Raw genomic sequence first — 7,415 nt, forward strand, 5'->3', positions numbered from 1 at the left:
GAGTACACTTTGTGAGAGTTTGTGTTGTTGGTACACAACTTATTTAAACTTTAACAATGAGACTCTTGTACTCTGAAACTCACCCACAACACCATCACGTCATCATGGGTTCGATTTTAGCCCTCAACCTGAAAGCATTGGACTTTTGTTATCACCCCTCTGGCCTGGTGGTGTGGACATCCAACTGCGTGAAGCAGAAATATTGTCCTTAAGGCAGGGGCGTATGCCGTGGGACGGGTTGGGGACCGAGAATAGGTAAACGCCGCTCCCTCCACAGGAATTCAGAATATTTGATAAAAAATTCCCATCTGGGAAGCAAAACTTTATCATGGTGGACAAGTTTGCAATCGTTTCTCTGTTTGGCGTCTTCCAAGGTAAACTGGTTCTGTGTGTGGTTCAAAAGACCCTCTATGAAGAAAAAGCTGGACCACTTCGCCCTGCCCGGTTAGGGTTACTGAGGACCCCCCCCAATTACTGATTAATTGATGTCTATATTACTTTAATGTTGTAGCTGAAATAATAATAATAATACATTTTATTTAAAGTTAGCTTTCAAAACACCCAAGGACACTGCACAGAGCAAATAAGACAGGCATAAAAACAGGAAATAAACACAATAATAAAATAAAGTTTAAGAGCATGGAGAAGTTATATAGAGTAGGCATCTTGAACAGGTGGGTTTTGAGGGTGGACTTAAAAAGAGGGAATGAAGGGATGTTTCCGAGGTCAGGGGGCAGAGCGACTAAAAGCCCTGCCCCCCATGGTAGTAAGACGAAAAGAAGGAACAGAAAGAAGACGAGGAGGATCTGAGGCACCGGGATGGGATGGAGATCTGTACCAAATCAGAAAGGTATGGTGGGGAGAGAGAATGAATGGCCTTAAATGTATAAAGAAGTATTTTAAAATTAATGTAAAGTTTAACTGGGAGCCATAGGGGGTAGGGGTGATGCGGTGGTAGAGGGAGTCCTAGTAATAATACGGGCAGCAGAGTTATGGACACGTTGAAGCTTATTGATGGATTTTTGTGGCAGGCCAAATAAGAGTGAGTTACATGGACGAGAATGACAGCGGCATGCTGAGTGAGGAAGGAGCGGAGGCGATTGATGTAACAGAGTTGCAAATATGCTGAGCGAGTGACATCATTGATGTGCGAGTCAAAGGATAATGTACTGTCAAGAATGACGCCAAACAGATTGAAACTGACGAGTTATTGATAGTAACAGAAAAACAGTTGGATAGCGATAATTTGGAGTCAACCAGGAGAAGTTCTGATTTGTGACTACTTTGAGTAAAATGAAATGATTTGATTATTCACACTGCTCTGTAGCTTTATGTATAATATTACTGCACCATAGATAGAGATTATTATTATATTTTATTATCTCCAATATCTACAAAATAAAAATAAATGGTATGGCGCATGAGGAGCTGTGCTGTCGTGGCAGCGCTTGCTTGGTAAGGTCTCTCAAGGTCAGTCTGATGGTGATTTAAGCAAACTTATTAAGAAAAAGTCCAAGACCTCAGCCTGGAGCCATGGGTGCCGTCCAGGTTCTGCCCAAAAGAGTCCCATTGGGACATGACCACTGTGCCACCGACCCCATTCTGGCTACACTTCTGCTTACAGTTTGTGTTCAAACTCATGTTTTTGCTCTTGGACTCTACTGGAGCAGCTTTTCATGATCCAAAGTTTTAAAAAGGTCCTTATTTATGTTTATTTTCTGGGCTGTGATGCAGTAAATTGGTCTCCTCTCCCTTTAAGATAACTTTACTCTGTTTGGCTGCCACTCACAAACAGAAGGTCTGCACAGCAGGTGGGTGGGGCTTCTCCGATCTCTTTATCATGTATACAAGAATAGGAAACAAAAACTGTATTTAGAGCAGTCTGAAGGTTACTTGTAAATACACTAATCTCGTTCTTTTAAATTTTGGTCACGAGTAATGTCGACGTCCAGCATCGCAATAATAAGAAGGAACTTGTGGAGAGAAACCTGAGAGTCATAAGTAACTGGACATGAAATTACATGTTTATTGGGGAGCTGTGAGCTATTAGAGCTCAATCCTCAGAGAGCGTCACTCAGTATGAGGAGGACAGACGAGGGCAATCATGACTCAATCATGACTCAAGCATGACTCCGGTGACGGAGGAAGTCCCCAGATGACAAAAAGCCAGAACATCACAGAAATTAGGGAAAGTCCAAGATTGCAAAATCGCTGCACATGCCCAGGCAAGCTTACTCAAAGTAGTCAGAAAATGATGTGGTTGATGCTCACTTATGCACTATTTTACTGTTTGCTGACTGAACTGGAGACATTTAAAAACAAACAAGACAGAAAGAATGAGAGTTAAACCAGTCGCTCTAACCTCGAAATGAAAACATCTACAGTAGTTAAACTGAAATCACACCTCAGATATTTAAAGGTTAATTTTCTGTATAAGTATTAATTAAATGCTTCGGGAGTTTATAAGTAGTTTTATTCGAACCCTCGTAGTTTTATAAGCATATTTTATATTTCTTTAAAGTAACTAAAAACTTTTAATAAACTCGAATCTCGGCTGTCTTTATCTCAGGTCACTCCTATGTATGACAGAGAAGCTGTTTTTGATTTAGACGGCCCTCAATCGACACAGGTCAAAGGTCAGATGACAGAGGAGATCTTGCTCTTTAGGCTGAAAAAGCCAGGGCTTTTGCTCCCTGAACTTTGTCTCTCAGGTTGCACAGTGTGACATCACAGACTGTGCAAACAGCCAAATCTAACGAGGCGTGATGTCAGCAGGTGGTCTGAATCCGGGCTCGCAGCTCTGCTCGGTCACTCTTACCTTCCAGGTGAAGACTGCGACGTCTCAAACATCAGAAGCTCGTCTTCTCTACAAACATAGACTGCTCCACACGTGTCTCCTTTTAGCTGCTGCTGTGCAGCAATAAAACTAAATGTTTAGGTTTATGTTCTATAATCTAACGGTCCAAGTGTTTGTTTTACACAGCTGTGAAGGCGCCGTTAATGCTGAATGACATGTAAAAGTTTCAGAGCAGGGGGGTCAGAAATACAACCAAAGAGCCGGCTGAAGGAAGCGTTGAGTTACAGGTTGCTCCAACCCAGGACTCTGAATTATTGTTACTTTCACAGCTTTTTGTTTTGTGGTTGTCCTCATTGGGCTTTTTAATCACATTTTGTAAATACATGGTTAATTCATTTTTAAAAACTTACTTCTTTAAACTGAAATACATAAATAAATGTTTTTTAAATAGCTTATTGAGCAGCATTATTACTAGTGTAGTGGAAGTAGTCTGGGTGCTTTGCAGCGTTATGAAGCAAACAGTACAAGAAAGGAAGTCCTTCACTGGTGAGCAGCTAAAACCCAAAATCGAGTAAGAAGATTGTTGCAACACAAGGTGAAGGCATCAAATTCAAAATAAGCTGTTACCAGATTTCTCAGGTTTAACATGTGATATGTCCTGTATGTGCTCTTTGGAGTGATAGGATAATCGACACTCCTGCAAGAGCCACTGTGAAGATGAGGATGTTTCAGCCATTGGCTCCTCGTCCTCTGAGGTGTTTGTGTGAAAAAGAGAAGCTCAGGCAGTCAAAGAGACGACACAGATCAGGGGACAACAAACGCTTTTAGTTAGAAAGAAAAATAAGAAAACAGGTAAAAACTAGTTTGTCTACAGCGACAGTGTATTGGAGTTTCCACTGAATTCCAACCAGAATAAAAGCAGAATATTCATCCTCAATATTAGCAACTATGAAGTCACCACACACATCACTACTAATCTAGAAACACAACATGGCTTGGCTGACATGGTGGCTTCTGGCAAGACGCACAATATTATAGGCACTAAACTCTGGAACATGCAATATGGTGGCTGGTTACTGTAGTTTGTGCCGGGTCGAGTCCTGTGGAGTGAGTCCGATTACAGCGGGACGTTTGATTTCTGCAGCAGCGTGAAGGAAACGGGTTCGCTGCTCTGGGCAGACTGGGTGGCGCCACCTACGCAGAGGCTTCGTCACAGCGCGAGGACTTTACAGTGCGAGGCACGTTTATTTTGTCCAGGACGAAGACATTCAGATTCCCAAAGAGAAAGGGTTATGAGAGAAATTGGGCTTCCTGACAGGATGTTTCAGGATGATCTAAAAAAAGGAAGATACTTTATAATTCTCACGGTTTTAATTACTCTTTTAGTTCACATAAGTTTGTTTTCTGTACCCTTCAGCTTGTTTTATTTATATTTTCATGAATAAATTTATTTTTAGAACCAATAACGACGCACACCATCCTGTTAATGGGTTAACACCTCGATTCCATTTTAAAGGTACTTTTTGTAGTTACCCTTTGCATAATTTAACTCAGGCTTGCACCACCAGGGGGCAGTGTTTTGACAGTGAGTGTGCTCTAAGATGCTTTTCTGTTTAACTTCTTCTAGTCTAGTAAAATTTATATTGAATTTTTAAATATAACCTGATGAATTCCAAAATAGGGTTAACTGTTCTTTTTGGAGTTACCGTTTAAAAATTTTATGAAACCTTTCATCACCAGGTAGGCAGCGTCTTACAGGTGAGATGCTTTCACAACCATAGTATATTTGTTTAAACATTGATCTTCTAAGCAAAAGATCCTTGGTGTGATTCGAGGAAGAGACACAAATCCCTTTGGGGTTGTGTCAGGAAGGTAAAACAGGCAGAGATAACTGCTGTGAATGAAGAAGTAGCTTATTTATGCGTTTTAACATTAAATTCTTTTTAGCCGCTCCTTTTTTTTAAGGAAGCTTTGCCCTTTTCTAGGCCACCTGTGTGAAGCAAATATGTTTCTATATATATATATATAACTTGCGTACTTACAGAAAAAAAAAGGCTACATTGCTGCACAATCTTGTGACATTACTCAAAAATACCACCTGTTCTTTACTTCAGTTGGTATCTCTTCATCCAAGTATAAAAGACTTTGGAAACATTCAAAAATTAACTAAACAGTAATTTTCTTCAAGTACCTTTAAACAAAGAGTATGGAGGCTTCAAACAAGCGGCAACCTCCAGGGCTAAAAAAAAAGACAAGCAAACATAGGTGAGCAAAAGTTAGCAGCTAAACTTACTGAAACGCAGTGAAGGCAACAACCTGCCCAAAAAAAAAAAAAATGCAGTTCTATATTTTTCTTTTCATTCAAGCCTCTCTTATTACTGTTGTTTTTTAACATAATTTTGTCTCCTTTTATGTCCTGATTTTAAAGTTTTTGTTGCTTATTTTGCTGCTGTACTTTTCCTATTATATTTTCATGTCACAATTCAGAGCTGCACACTTAAAAATGAACTTCTTCCTAGTCCCCCTGGCCTTTTTTAACTTTTGCATTCAGATTGCTTTGTTCTTTTTAATGAGTTGGAATTTTACATCTGTGAGTTTTTATATCAACATGTCCAATACCCAAAGGTCTCTGAATGGATCCAAGCATGCTCATTATTAACCTTGATCATTTGGTTATGTTTTAAGGCGAGGAGGAGACTAAAACTTCAGAGTTAAGAGAAAAATGGAAGCGTTTGTGCTGCTCCTCAGCTGCTAATGCTCAATCAATAGTCAGGTCCCGATCAGATCACGCGTTTTACCCAAGTCTGATGTTTTGAATGCCTCCAGTAAACACAGACTGTACAAAAGAAGAGATCATAGTCAGTGCCGGTCTGCGAAGCCTTGGGTTTGGCATTGTGGTGCCAGAAGAGTCCAGATTCGGAAGAAGCTTATGTGCACTTATTTGGCGCCTTTCAACCTTAGCAGGTCTAGAAAACGGCTTACAATCTGCTTGTCATTCACACATTCACATACTCATCTACAAGGTGCTTGCCTGCCATCAAAACCAACTCTGGATTACAGTGTTTTTGCCAGGGATACGAGGCCTGGGATCAATTCACCAACCCTGAACCATGGCAGAAGGTCCAGGAAGGTGGGTGGTAGACTCGTGGCTGGTCAATGATACGGTAGCCACGAGCTAAAGCATTCCCTTCATACTATTTATTTATATGAGAGGGAAACCAATTTACAAAATCATGGTATGTTGAGGAAAACTTCAAAGTTGCAACTGAGAGCATAACCTCATCAGGAAAGTGCTTACTGAGGACATCAATGAAGTGAGAAGTAGGGTCACCTTCTCACTGGCCTCTAAACATTAGGACTTGGAGTTCTGGCCATTAGTAAGAACACAGATTTAAGGCACTTTCATAATGGTTCCACTTTTCAGACTGGGCAGCACCGTCCTTCTTTTATGCAGTCTGTGCTTGGAAAACGAGGCGCCTGGTTCAGTTGTGACAGTAGAAAGTAAGGATGGAAAATTTGACTTTTTTCTATACTGCTAGGATCCTTCAAAAAGACTCCAGGGTCTAAATTAGGTTCCAGAGAACTTAAAAGGTCTCTGCTCATGGTGTAGTACTTTCTGAAAGTTAAGAAACTCTGGAGTGAGGCTCAGATTGCTTAACATTTGTGGTTGGCCAACCCCTGAGGGAATGCAACCAATCAGTCTTAGTCATCTGACAGTTATCTGTCCCGCATGTAAAAATCAGCACGCTTTCTTTAAGGTGAAACTGTCGGTAACGGTTTGTTTAAACAACACTGATGCCTGGTTCAATGGGGGCATCAGAGTAGTGTTCAAGCAACGTCATAAACAGAGGAAATAATGTATTTTTTGCTGCCAGAATCTGTGTGCGCGCCAGTAATGCAGGCTTCATCCTGCACAGTGATGGAAAAGGTTGAAAACTTTTTGATAAAGCTGTTCTTCTCTTTCACCTTGACCCCCAACCAATCACAGCTGTCCTTCCCTGAGCCTGGTTTCTGCTGGAGGTCTCTTCATATTAAAATTTAGTTTTTCTTCTTCCACAGCTGCTCATTTGAAGGGATCATCAAATCGTTGAGGTTCTCTTCGTAACATCTGCCTTACAATATAAAGTGCCTTAAGTGTTGCTACATAAATAAAACGGAACTGAACTGAAACTGAGATGTGAACGCAGCAGGGATGTAACCTTGTCATGACTTTTTTCACAGCTGCTGCCATGTCAGCGGACTAATCTGTCTTATCTTTGCAGAAAACCAGCAGTCTGAAGCAACATTTTACTTCCTTGAAAGAAGTTTATCTGAGCCTAAACCTTGTTCATGTTTACGGATTGTGAGTGTTCATATCATCAGATGTCTGAGTATGATCCTTACTGCAGACTCAATAAACAGCAGCAGAACTCAAAGGTTAAATTTCTCCAGAGAAGCTCAGACAGCCCAGCAGCTGTTTGATAAAAACATAGAGTAGCTGCTTTTCAGGGACATTGATAACTCAGAATGAGGTTGTTTTACTACTGTTGGAGAGTTAGAAATATATATTTGTTCAACACTTTTATCAGCAGGCTGCCTAGTGTTTGATTTTGCTATCACATCTCCTTATTAGGGCTTA

This window comes from Aulonocara sp. 'chitande type north' Nkhata Bay, linkage group LG20, assembly GCF_057382095.1.
Source record: "Aulonocara sp. 'chitande type north' Nkhata Bay isolate Kocher_YH1m ecotype deep benthic linkage group LG20, A_spYH_male_GT1.1, whole genome shotgun sequence".
Classification (NCBI taxonomy): domain Eukaryota; kingdom Metazoa; phylum Chordata; class Actinopteri; order Cichliformes; family Cichlidae; genus Aulonocara; species Aulonocara sp. 'chitande type north' Nkhata Bay.